Source organism: Panthera onca, chromosome A2 (assembly GCF_046562875.1).
Source record: "Panthera onca isolate mPanOnc1 chromosome A2, mPanOnc1 haplotype 2, whole genome shotgun sequence".
NCBI lineage: Eukaryota > Metazoa > Chordata > Mammalia > Carnivora > Felidae > Panthera > Panthera onca.
Window position 1 is genome coordinate 138,935,935 of NC_138340.1, and position 14,249 is coordinate 138,950,183.

The 14,249-nt window shown below is 38.8% G+C and overlaps 1 long non-coding RNA gene and 1 pseudogene across 2 annotated transcripts in view; one reads left to right on the forward strand and one right to left on the reverse strand.

Annotated features, from left to right (window-relative positions):
• The window catches only part of LOC132679445 (uncharacterized), a 265,049-nt gene that overhangs the window by 74,000 nt on the left and 176,800 nt on the right, over positions 1 to 14,249 (reverse strand). The gene's annotated exons all lie outside the window — the stretch shown is intronic.
• On the forward strand, positions 7,682 to 8,153 carry LOC132679443 (large ribosomal subunit protein uL23 pseudogene; annotated as a pseudogene).

Sequence of the window (14,249 nt, forward strand, 5' to 3'; positions counted from 1 at the left end):
TTACATAAGGGAAATGAAGTTTTCAAAAGCAGTTAATTTGATAATATCTATTTTAATATTATTTTCTAGTTTAGTCATCTGTATTTTAAAAATATGAGTCTATTATGTTAAAAACAATCAGGTTATTTTGCACTCACAACTATTTAAATGTATGTCCTTTTGGTAGCAATAAGCTTGGTTTTCAGGTAAGCTTATTACCATAAATTATTATACTCAGAACCCTCAATACAAAAATATGTTACATGCACATTGAAAGGAATCTATTATTATTGTGATATAAAATGAAAATATGGAATTAAACAAAAATAAGTTCGATGTATACTGGACCAAGAATATAGAGGGTGTTTACTTCCTTTTCCTGCAATAACCAAAGTAATACTGTCATTGACACAATTGTATTTTCAATCTGTGCAGATAAAATTTATTTTTAAAAGATATACTTCAATTATTTGGAATTACTGGGAAAGAATATGAGCAAAATTACTTTGTGGGAGAAAAGAGCAAAGAAAGACTCAATGGCAAAATGGAAAATGGAGAAAATGGGGGAAATGACTAGAATTAAGGAAATTCTATTTTCAGGTCCTATGCATCTGGTATGAAAAAGGCTGTGGAAAACAGAATGGGATTGTTAGGTTTGGGAACAGTGTTATTGTTTAAAAGGTTAGCTATAAATATCTGCAGCCACTATGCAAAGATAGAATACAAGTTACACATTAGCCCATTCATTCGCATTTAAACGCAGGAAGTGAGACAAAAATTGCTTCAACATGACAATATCTTTAAATATTAGAAAAATGCATTTGATTGATTGAAAAAAATCTCCTCACTTTCTGTGCTGCTGGATATTTGATACTTCATGTCTGGAAAGTACTTTATACAGGAAACAAAAGGATGTGTATTCTAGTTGGGGGTGGGGCTTGGAGTGCGGAGTAATACAAGACAGGGAGAAAGGGAGGTCATTTTTAGCTTTTACTCTTGCCTTTAGAGTGATAAAAAATGAAGACAGAGAAAACAGTTTTCAGGGCATTCTAGAATAATGAAGCAAAATGTCAAATTTTCCCAAGTTTTTCATGTTGCCCTAGGACAACAAATTCTTTACTGCAATATCCGACTCCAAAATGTTATCCTCAGGAATGTACCAGTCTCCAATAGCACTTCTCCCAGGCTTATTGAAATCTCGTTGCAGCCTTAGAAGACCTCAGTTAGTAGCTACTGCTTACCTCTGAAGTCTAGATTTGTTTCTCAGCTTTGAAGTCTCAGAAACTTGACTCTTTAACACTCCTGCCCACATGTCAGGGGCAGACCCATATTAAAACTTCAAAACCAACATATAAGACCTGAACATTAACTTTTTACTTTGGGGAGAGAAATAACTAATACAGGGACCAAAAAAATTAATTGTGAATAGCAAACACATTCTTTTCTGGTAGGAGAGCTAAAAATAATAATTAAAAGTCTGCTTAGTAAATACAGATCAAAGCAAAGAAAGCTGGCTAAGCGAAAAGGATATTCAACAGAATCATGGGCAAGTAGTCTCATGCACTTGGCCCCACCGTAGAGATGGTCTTGGGAATGATACCAAAATCCTTGGGATACTTTGGCTATGACACCTCCATTGACTCAGTGCCTCCCTAATTGGTTATTCTGCTTTGAGAGAGAGCCTCAAGGGCAGGTATGCTTACAGCAGGTCTTTGATGAGTTGAATGGTATTTTTCCAGGGAGATCAAAAAAGGGCCAATAATCCCACAGGGCAGGGAAGAAAACATTTTTTGGCTGATGACCAATTCCATGACTGACCAGAATTACTTGAAATAAAAAATTGTAGTAACTGTGCAAATGAATATCTACAATATGTCAGTCACTTGTGCAAGGTGCTCTAAGTATAGAATATTAAAAATGAACATTAACCTTAATTCCCACCATCTAAGAAGGAGATCATTTCAACAAGGAGCTTAATAGAGATAAGTACAAACAGAATCTGAAACAGCAATGGTCTACCGTAAGAAGAAAATTCTTACTTTTTGTATCCACTAAATCCAAAATCCTCTCCTCTCCATGTGAAACCAAGTTTGGGTTCCTACGCAATTTTCTGGGCCTATTTTCTGCTAATCTTCAAGTTTAACAATCGAGGCAAGAGAACAAATCATACTGGGCAAACCCATTAGCTGTGTGTATAATAACCCAGAGTGTTAGAGCTGCTAGCGTTCTGTCTCTCATCCACTGCTTCTTTTTGAGCTTAATCCAGTTCTAACAAGGCACGCCTTCAGAAGAAATGATGCTCTGGGCCCTTTCACCTGACTTCTTACACTCTTGCTTTGTTTTCTGAACTGAGTCAGAATAAGGTTGATCTAGAAAGAAAACCGAGAAATCTATTTCTACTGAAAAAAAAAAAAAAGTATTACGTAGGGATTCTTTAATTAGAGAAAAGTCCGTGGCAGGACTTAGACACTCAGTGTGACTCACTTATTTATTCTGTGGACAGAGGGGACACAGTTGTTCTCCCCCCACTACCCCCAACCTTTTCCTCACTTTGTGGGAATATTGCTAAGAAGGCACAGCCGTGACCTGCCACCTCGGAAAACTGCCCAGTGGACTGACATCATGGGAATGTACTGAGCCTGTTTGTGGAGGTCATCTAATTCTTGGCAAAAGGGTTCCGGGTAGGAAACCTTCTATATTTCCCTGATAATGAACCAAAAATCACCGGCCCAAGAAATTGAGACCGCATTTCATTAACACAGCTTCCCAGAAAACAGTGTGATGTGAGGCAACCACTACTGTTGCTTTTATGGTCTAAGCTCGTATAACCCGTATGAAGTACTGTCCCACGGGAGTCATTATCTAAAGCATACAGCCCTTCACCTGCAGTTTCAAGCAGTTTTCAAACTCTTCCCTAGAAAAATGTTGCTGTGTCTATGTCTACTGTACATCACCTATAAGGCCCTGAATTCGGGGAAACAGAGTTGCTAATCCTGTGAGAAATAGCCAAATATTTAATGCAGGTAAAATGAAAACTGTGACACTGTGTGAAAAATATATTATCAGTCATGCACGGATTTAGAATACATTATTAGCATTATTGTGATTACCATTGCTGTATCAGTATCATGTTGTGGGTATATGTAGAACAACTCAAAATCCTTTTTGCAACAAGGTTGACTGACTGTAGCTATTATGATTTTATCAATAAATACATACCAGCCACTACTTTAACACTTTATATATGTTAACTCATTTTATTCTTACTTTTTATAAATGAGGACACTGACAAACAGATTGGTGAGGTAATCTGCCTATATCCCACAAATTGTAAGTAGCAGAATGGAATTTGAACTCAGATAATCTAGTTCTGGATTCTGTACTCAATCTCTGTGATAATACTGAGTCAAAGTTCAGCATACACAGATTGCATAACAGAAAGAAAGTAGTAAGTTATTTGAGAAGTACAAGTGACTTTAAATAACACTAATGATACTGACATTCTCTTTAATATTTTCTTTCGATGTTGATTTTTTAACATTCCCACTCCCCTTTTTTATTTGAGTACAGTTGACACACAATGTTACATTCGTTTCAGGTGTACAATTTAGTGAAATGACAAGCTTAAACATTACTCTATGTTCACCACAAGTGTAGCTACCATCTGTCTCGTTACAGAGTTATTAAAATACCACCGACTGTATTCCTTATGCCGTGCCTGTTATTCCTATGATTTATTCATTCCATAACTGGAAGGCTATTATCTCCCACTTTCCTTCCCCCATTTTGCACCCCCCTCCCCCCGCCCCGCTTCCCCTCTGGCTACCATCAGATTTTTATTTTGAACCATTGACAAGGTTACAGAATAGCTGCAAGTCTAGTACAAAGAGTTTTATTTTTTTCCCTGAACCATTTGAATTGGGACCTGATGTCCTACCATCCCTGAATAACTTAGTGTCTACTTCCTTCATTCTCCACCATATGTACAATACAGTCATCAAATTAAGTGAAACAGTTGGATGCAGAAATGCACTCCGACTATATTTCCTAGACTCCATTCAAATTCTGCCAGTAATGTCCTTCTTAGCAAAAGGACCCAGCTCAGGATCATGTATTCAATTTAGTTATCATTGCTATTTTTTGTAGGATTTTTTTTTTTATCTATATTCGCAAGTGAAATCGGTTTAGATTTTTCTTTCCTTCCTTGAGTGGCGTGGGTGTTAACGACTAGACTTAAATAAATCTGGTCATTGGCCCTCTTGTTCTAGGCTTTGAGATTTTTTAATTTAATATAGGGATTATTTGATTCATGACAGTTGGTGAAATTTATCTATAAAAATATCTTGGCCTTGTGTCTTTTGTGGTAAAAGACTGACTTCTACAAAGTGCTAGCTTTTTCCTCTGTTGGTCATTTTTTCCTATTTCTGCAGCATTGATTTTTGTACTTTTGTTTCTTCCTTCCTTCTACTTTATTACTTGTTTTTTTTTTGTTGTTGTTGTTAGCTTACTTAATAGGATGCTTAGCTTAGTTCAAACTATGTTTTTGCTTTTGAGTGTGTCTTGCAATTTCTTCCTGATAGTTGGACAGGATATACTGCTAAAAGGAACTGCTGTAAGGTGGCCTTTGCTAATGTGGTAGAAAGGTATGTGTGGGGAGAAGTGTTCTACAGTCTAATGATTACGTCGTTAAAGCAGCCAGATTTAAGTGTTAACCAAAAACCAGATATCTGAGAAGCAACTGAAATTTTACCTAATGAAGTAGATATGAAGAGACGTAAAAGTTAAGACTGAATTAGATGAAAATATATCTTATGGACTTCAGAACTGTGTACCTCTACTGCTGTGCTATGATAGGCTGGCAATTCTCTATAGTTTGATATTTGTAGTTAACATACAGGTTAAGCTGCTTTAACAGACGCCTACAAATGAAGGAGCTTAATAAAATAGATGTTTGATTCTTTTTTATGTAACATCTCTGCTCCATGAGGTCCCCCAAGGACAGATGGGAGGTTGGCCTTTGCCCTCGTCAAAATGTGGCTTCTAGCTCCAGGAGGTGGTTCTTCCAGTTGTCCCCATCTCCAGTCCATCTCCAGCCCAGTCCATAGGAAAAGGGGAAAAAAAAAGAGAGGAACTGGAGGTCCTGGAGGTAGCATGGCAGTGCGCAGATTCCTGCGTGGTGGGAATTTGGTAATAATGCCACAGCTAAATGCAAGTGAGGCCAGGGAATGTAGTCTAGCTGGGTGGCCTTGTGCTGCTCAGACTTCTGTAAGGACTCTGTGTGATTTACTAATAAAAGGAAGAGCAGAGAATGGTTCGAGGGTCCAATTGATGGTGTTTGTTATAATATTCATAAAGAATTCAGGATTTAAGAATACACACATGTGCATGCGCACACAAACGCACACAAATAAATTGGGGGCTTATTTCCACCAGTTTCAAGTAAAAGGGACTATGTTGCTAACCTGTAGAGATAATTTAACTTTTAAAGGAAAGTAGAGAACAAGTTGACATAAGAGCTTGAGGTAGAGTCAAATAAGACACAAAAATGGAAAGAAACAAAAATGAATTTTTCTCTCCTCTCTTCTTCCTGTTTTCCACATTCACTCCTCATCTTCAGCTCAATACAGAAACAAAACTAGGTCAGTAAAAATGTTTCCATGGTATCCGAATTTTCTCCTTTATAATAAAACTCAAATACTGGCCACTTTTGATGATCAAGCTATCACCTACTTTAAGCAAAATGGTGTCAGATTTAAATTTACTGACGTGTTGGTAGAGGGACCATATGATAATTAATCCTTTCCTTTCTCTCTATATATGTATATGTGCATGCGTGTGTGTGTGTGTGTGTGTGTGTGTGTTTGCTTGTGTGTCTGTCCTGTAACTGATTTTGTTGGATCAACTAAGTATCTTTGCATACAATCTATGTATGTTTACAAATAATCCATTTCTCCCAAGCTATGTGTTTCTGAAATACAATAAAGTATTTCTCTGGCTCCTCACTTACATGCCTTTTTTTGTTTGTTTGTTTTATCACCAGTCTACCTTACATTTCTTTCCAGTGGTTCTGGGAGTTTTTAAAGCATTGACAATGCATCTAAGCCTTTCTTTAATGGAAATTTTTGAAGTGTGCCCTCTCCTAAAAGATTGTTCCTGTCCTCTTCTAACTAGTCTGCATACAGCACCAATTATTTTCTTCCCTGTAAGCAAAGGTTTGCAGTGGCAAGTGTATCTTTCATAGACTATCATTAAGGAAAGATGAACCCGGAGGACTCTGGAGGCTCATTTTCTCTCACTTTCTAATAGCCTAGAAAAAAGCTAGCACAGCAGGTATGATATGAGTTAGCTCAACTGATAAACAGGCTGAAACCAGCTACTGAACTCCAGAGACTTTCTTTTTCTAACAAGCCCTTTTTTGGGGTCAGAAAGCTTCTGTTGTAACATACTGGTCCAGATCTATTCCAGTCCTATAAATATGCAGCGTTTGACTGGGTAGGTCCCTCAAGAAGACTTCCTCATGATGTTCATCCAATTATACCTGGCTTAAGCACAGCTCTAGATGGGACCGTGATGGCTGAAAGGATCACATGTGCTCTGCTATTTGACTGTAAGTTTCCTTCCAGTAAGATCCTCTTCTATTTACACAAATTGGCATCAGTGGGATGTGTTTCTAAGGCTCCTTTGTGTGATAAACATCAACATGGCCATTCTTCACCAATGCCCATTAAATACACTACCAATTTTCCTAGAATCTCTGGTCCAGGGCTCTTTATCTAGTGCAGCGGATCCTAAAAGCACCACCATTGTGCTGCTGTACTTTGAACACAAAGAATGGCATTTATGTCCCTGGAGACTACTGCTACCAATGTCTCTCCTTTCATATTGACTGAAGTTATGGAGGGAAGCACATTTAGATTTTATTCATTGTCTTTTAAAAGCCTTTTACCCAAGAACACAGAGTGGGTTCCAGAGGAGGCTGAGCCAGAGGATAATTGAGTAGACTCTTTCTTGGTGAAAACCCAGATTTTGCTTAGGCCCTCCATTCAAGGGTTCACTAGGAGTTGTCTATTCTACCTCCTATGCATCCTTCCCATTTTCCTTCATTTCCTATCTCTAATTACCAAAGTTCTAGTTTAGGATATCACCATCTTCCTAGTTTATTTTTCTTTTCTTTTCTCTCACTCTCTCTCTTTTTTTTTTTTTTTTAAGAGAAAGAGCATTAGAGGTGGCGTGGGGGAAGGTCAGAGAGAGGGGGGAGAGGGAGAGGGAGAGGGAGAGGGAGAGGGAGAGGGAGAGGGGGGAGAGGGAGAGGGAGGGAGGGAGAGGGAGAGAGAGAGACAGAGAATATCTTAAGTAGGCTCCATGCTCAGCACAGAGCCCAACTGGGAGCTTAATCTCACGAACTGTGAGATCATGACCTGAGCCAAAATCAAGAGTCTGATGCTTAAATGACTAAGCCACCTAGGCACCCTGACCATATTTCTAGTTTCTTAAATAAACATATTTGACTAAATAATGAAGGAAGTATAGTTTTTAATACTGTGTTATTTGGGGGGTTTTTGGGGGGGGGGGTAGCCATCAAGGGCTGAGAAGCATCTTGGGAACAAAGCAGGGCAAAGCCAGGGGGAAGGGGCTGATCAAGACGCCAACAGGAATATTGAGCCAATTGGGGGTAGAATTAGGAACCCTAGGGAGCCCTTTCATGAAGATGGCACTGAAGACAAATAAGGAAGCCCCTACCCCTCCCAAAGCCAAAGCCAAAGCAAAGGCTTCGAAGGCCAAGAAAGGAGTGCTGAAAGGCATTCAGTCATAAAAAATGAAGATCCACAGGTCACCTACATTCTGACAGTCCTGGACACTAGTTCTCCATAGGCAGCACAAATATCCTCAAAGAGCACCCCAGGAGAAACAAGCTTGACCACTATGCCATCATCAAGTTCCCCCTGACAACTGAATCAACCAGGAAGAAAATAGATGACAACAACACACTTGTGTTCACTGTGGATGCCAAGGCCAACAAGCCCCAGATCAAACAGGATGTGAAGAAGCTCTACAATACTGATGTGGCCAAGGTCAACTTCCTGATCAGGCATGATAGAGAAAAGAAAGCTTATGTTCAACTGGCTCCCGACTATGATGCTTTGGATGTTGCCAGCAAAATTGGAATCATCTAAACTAAGCCCAGCTGGCTAAATCTAAATATACATTTTTTCACCAAAAAAAACCCAAAAACAAAAAACAAAACCAAAAAAAACCACGAAACAAAAACAAAAAACCCCCACAACTAAACAAATAAAAAAAACCTAGAGAGAAGACCAGCCATCAGAGATCAAGTCCAGGAACCGCATTGATCATTTATGGCTCTATCTTTGGTCCGTAAGATAGTACCTGTCATATGGTAAGTGATCAATCAATACTTCTTGATTGAGTTAATAAATAAATGAATAAATGGTCAAGAAAATAGGGAGGTTGTTTCTATAACGTCCTTTAATAAAACCAAGTTTCAATATTCCAGGCTTGGCTACTGCCCCAGTTGTTAAAGTATTGCCTCTGAGCCCCAAGCCCACCCTTCTCCACCCTGCTTTGTGGTACTGAAACTCAAACTTGCAAATACTTCTTTGCCAGCAAGTGCACTATTGGCGTTGCAAATAGAGAGCCCTGGAGGAACAATGAGGAGGCAGGGTGCTTCTTGTCCTGGATATGGTGTGTTTTTGGTTTTGTTTGCTTGTTTTTTCTGTGTCTTTCAGTGTGCAGCTGCAAGTGGCAGTCACCTCCCCAGTGAATCTTCCCACCACTCCAGTCAGTGGCCATCCAGCGAGTTAGGAAGGCACTCCGTGCTTGGCTTTCCTATTGGAAAGCTTCATGGGCACTTTTTTGTGCCCAGAGGGTGGATTTTTTGCAAAACTCTCCATCACCCCGGTAAGTGGCTTCCATGCAAGTTTTCAGTCCTTGCTGGTACCCTGGCTGACTTTCCAAAGAGGCTAATTAAAGCTCCAGTGGCAGCTTATTGTTGAGTGGAACCCTGGGTGCCAGGCCATGCTGAGGCCGTTCAGCAAAATTCTCTGCCATCTAGTGGGCCACATGGGCACCGTTTCCAATGAGGTCAAATTCTCCACCATGGATAGGGCTCTCTTCTCAGTTATTTCCTTCCTGGGTATTGTGGTAGCTACTCCCTATATCGGTTATTCCTGTAATCTTGAGAGTTCTCCTTGCCTCTGTAGGTAGTTAATATCCTGTTACTAGTTCACAATTATTTGTATTAAATCTCTCTGTTCAGATAACTAGTGTAGCTTTTCTTTCCTGGCAGGATGCCAATGGTTATAGCCATGGAGGGGATTATAGAATCTCCCACCACCATAGGAGGTCACCTATGCCCCGTAGTCCTGGCTCTTGTTCCTTGCAGTGCATCTGCCCTGTAGAATCTCTTCCAATCACTCAAGTCACCATCATATCAGCCTCAAGGAGATAGAGATCCATTAATAAAGATTAGTTTCAGATCTGCTGATTGGCGGGGTAAATGCCATTGATATACTGCCTGGCTGATGCTTCAGTGATTGCAGAAGAGAGGCAGTGTGCCACCTATTAATAAATGGTTAGAGCCTCACCCCCCGAAACTGGGATGGAGCTAGAATGGACACACATCATCATCTTTCCAATAAAGTAATTCTTTCCATGCATGAGCTACTTAAACACATAGAAGAGGAGTATGTCATTGTAGAAACAAAGTAACATTGCAATTTAAGGAAACAGAAAACAGTCATACTACTGCAAATCTTGCTGCAGGGATTAAAGATAATTTAGTTGCTAACATCCATTTTGTGCATTTAATTTATAAAGTCCTTACAGGAAACCAAGTTTTAATACTAAAATGATAGAAATGGACCTTGCTATGCTCTTTGACTCCTTTGAAATAATAATTAGGTCATGCTAATGAGCAAGACTCAGGATGCTACCAAAATAATCAATAATACCATGTACTCTAAATTACTTTATTAATAATCAAACCGAATTTGTTTCCCATACAGACAAAATTCAGGAATGTATTTTGTGTTACATTTTCTTGATGGCTTTTAAATTAAGTTTTATAGTCTGTCACAGCTGTCAGCATCCTCACCATTATCATTACCCGCAAACATTTAGTGCACACCCGCTGGGTACACAGCACCGTAGGATTCGTTAAAGAGAAAGAGCTGTTATTCCTTGCCCTTGAGATAGTAGAGGGGTAATTGTTTACTCTGAGTAGTCTAGTTCATTTAGCAGTGAAGGAGCAGGAGGTCTTGGAACTGAACGCCCTAACGTCTTTATACAGTTTTATCACCACTACAGCAATAACATTAAATTTTCTGGATTTGGTCTTCCTTATTTTAGATCATAAAATAGGGGCACCTGGGTGGCTGAGTCGGTAGGGCGTCTGACTTCAGCTGAGGCCATGACCTCGTGGTTTGTGAGTTCAAGCCCCATGTTGGGCTCTGTACTGACACCTCAGAGCCTGGAGCTTGCTTCAGATTCTGTGTCTCCCTCTCTCTCTGACCCTCCTGACTCACATCTGTCCATCTCTCTCTCTCTCTCTCTCTCTCAAAGATGGATGAACATTAAAAAATAAAAAAAAATGCATTGGTGTATTGCACAAGAGTTAAACAAAACAGCAGTTACAGACTAAAAACTAAAACTCTTAATTATAATGATGAACATTTGTTTCATGATTGCTAACTTATGTAATATTTATTAAGTGCCAACTCTATTCTAAGCAATATTCACATGCATTCATACACTTTACAGATGAGGAAACTGAAGGATCTAGAGAGGACATACACTAAGTGGTCAAGATCCAAATTTAGGAGGTCTACACCACAATCTATACAGCAGTCCCCACGTATCCACAGTTTCAGTTACCCACAGTCAACTGCCATCCAGAAGCAGATGATCCTCCTGCTGACATATGGTCAGATGATCAGTGGTAGCCTAATGCTGTGTCATTCACCAACTAGTATCTCATCACATAGGCGTTGTATCGTCACATCACAATAAGAAGAGTGAGTGCAGTGCGATAAGGTATTTTGAGAGAGAGACAACATTCACATTAACTGTTATTAGAGTATATGGGCATAATTGTTCTATTTTATTATTGCTTACTGCTGTTAACGTCTTACTGTGCCTAATATATAAATTAAACTTTATCACAGGTGTGTACCTATAGGAAGAAACATATACAGGGTTTGATACTACTTATAGTTACAGTCACCCACTGGGTGTCTTGAAACGTGTTCCTTGCAGATAAGGAGGGGCTACTGTTCCCTTAACCACACTACTCCATATGGTCCTTTTCAAATAATCCTCCCAGATGTAATCACTACCAACAAGGGGTGTTTATTCTTCTAGGGCCCATTCTATGCATTGAATACATATTGTACATACATGCATATCTTTTAAAAATATAAATGGGATCACAGTAACATTTAAAAATTGTTTCATTAAAAAATATGGTTGTATTACCATATATACATTCAAGATTGTGTGTGTATATTTAGATGGATTTTTAATATTCCTTAATTCAGATGTACCATTTGGCATTTTAAATGCTTCCCTATTTCCACTCATATATAAAATACTGCAGTGTACATCCTTCTGAAAATCTTTGTACATAGGTGGGATTGGGGGGGGAAAGATTCCTAGTGGTGAACCTGTTGGATCAAAAGGTATGTATGGCAATGTTTTAGTGCTTATTTTTCTCCTCCCTGAAATGCTGTATTCTGATCACACACAATATAAATACAACACCATCAATAATATGTGTTATTCAATGGTTTACCTGAGATGCCCTTTCACTCTCTTGCTCATGTATCGGTGTCAGATTACAAATGAGAGAGAATAGTGACATTTTGTAGTGCACATATCAGTGTATTGCAAGATCATGTTCTTAAGGTATTCTTGATACTTATAATGGCTTTTTATGTAAGGCCAGAGTCCCACCTGCCTTTAATTATTTTTCAGTGCACTGAATAATATCTCCACTGATATAAAGTCCCAGTATCTTAGTCCAACTGGGCTGCTATAACAGAAAACCATAGCTTGGTTGGCTTACAAACAACAAAAATTTATTCTCACAGCTCTGAAGCTGAAAGTCTAAGATAAACATGCCTGCACGATCAGGTGAGGACCCTCTTCCGGGGAGCAGTCTTTTCACTGTAACCTCACATGGCAGAAAGGGACAGGATCTCTGGGGGGCATCTGGGGGCACTACTCCCATTCATGAGGGCTCCACATCATCACCTAATCACCTCCCAAAAGCCCGACCTCCTACCTCCATCACACTGGGTGTTAGGATTAAAGCAAGTGAATTTGGCGGACACACTCAGGCTAGAGCACTCAGTGACTTTGCTGCAAGAATTCTGGAAGTCATCTTCGACTTTCTTTGTCTAAACTTACTACCATCCCTTTGCCGTAAATTGATTGGTTTTATGACATATACTTGAGGCTTTGGATAGGTAAGGAGTTTTTGCAGCTTGATTTCAGGATAAACAAATCATTCTGAATACAAATTAAATGTTTCCTAGCCCAACAAGTGACCATAAATAGTGAAGGTACTGTCTTCATTGGGTTCCTTGTGGATTTTTAGGTTGACTGCTCTTTTTCATTCTCTCATTATCTTCTCCTACTGTATGTGTCCCTCCTCCCCTGACCCCCAGATAGCTTCCAGAAGTAAAAGATTTTAAGAGGTAGAGTTTTGGTATCAAAGCATCAGTACACTAGATATTTATATAGTTAGTTTGTGACCTTCAGCATCTCTTGGGGACATCAAAATCTTGGTACTTTTTTTCTCCTGCAGGTTGTTGGATTATTAATATCTGTCACTTGAAATCTTCCCACATATATATAACTGTTTAGGAATGAATTTTAAATCTCTATTATAGCTAGCACCATACTTCAAGTTCCTAAAATTCAATAATCCCTTTAAGCTAGTTAAGAATGATGAAGAAAAAAAAATCAGTAGGCTTTTCCTCTCATTAGAAAGAATAGGCAATATCAAGAATAAATCAAATGACAAATGAACAGCATGGATATCACAGAGCTTCTTTTTTTTGTTTTTTGTTAAATTATTATTTTTGTCATAGTTACACAAAGACATAGGTTAAGGGTCAAATACTTTGCAAGTTTTATAAAAAAAAACGTTTTATTAAAAATAACAACAGAATCCCCCTACCCCAAAACACCTATCTCTCCTTCACCCATTTAAGTAATTATTTTGGTGTTTAGCTCCACATTCCTAAATAACATGCTTGCTTTGTCATTTTGTGGTGTTTTAGTTTTAGGCTGGGCTCATTAACTTCTGTCTTGGAAAAGAAAGAAGGTTTTAACTGTCTTTGCTTTCCTTGCCCTTACCTCCTAATGGTAGACATTCCTCGGTTTAATTTTAATTTTAGATAAATATTTTGTGTTTATATGAGCATAACAATGCAAATACAATTTCCTTAAAGCCATTTGGTAAGCCATGATCATTTTTGTCTTTCCTGCACATCTTTTGTTCCCCGGTATTTATGGTTTATTATGTTCTGTTACTAACTCTTTGTTCGGATTTCTAGGGACTTTTCCCTGTTTCAACCCCAATCTCCTCAGCAAATGTCTCACTCTGCTCTAAATGCATTCAGTGTCAGGTATTCTGTCAATTTTATCTTCCTGAAGACATCACTTCAGGAACCTTCTGACATGCTCCAAATGAGACTGGGTGCCCCTGTGTTCAGTGCACCTTTCTTATACCAGACCCCTCTTCATGTCTCCTATTGGCTCTCCTATTCTCCACATTGCATTCTTTTCTCTGTACTTGTTCACTCTCTCATTTTGGTAGGGCACATTTCAGGAGCTTCCTGAGATAGAATTCACAGGAGGTAAATTTTCTGAAATTTGCTTTCCTGAAAATATCTTTATTCTATCCTGAGCATGCTTTGGTGCCTTCTAGCTTCTGAGGTTGATGCCGAGAAGTTTAAAGATATTCTGATTCCCAGTCCATTACTGGACTCAAAGGATTCATCTTCCTTTTCAAAAGCTTAGCTCTTATCTTTGTCTGAAGTTCTCCAAAATTTTCAAATTATATGTTTCGGTGTGGGTCTGTTTTCATCCATATAGCTCAACTAGTGGGCTCTAACAGTCTGAAAAGTTACATGGACCACATAGCTGGAAATTTGTTTGAATTATTTCATTTCTAATTTATTTCCTTTTCAATCTGTTCTCTTTTGGGTCTTCCTATTATATAAATGTTTGACTTTCTGAACTGG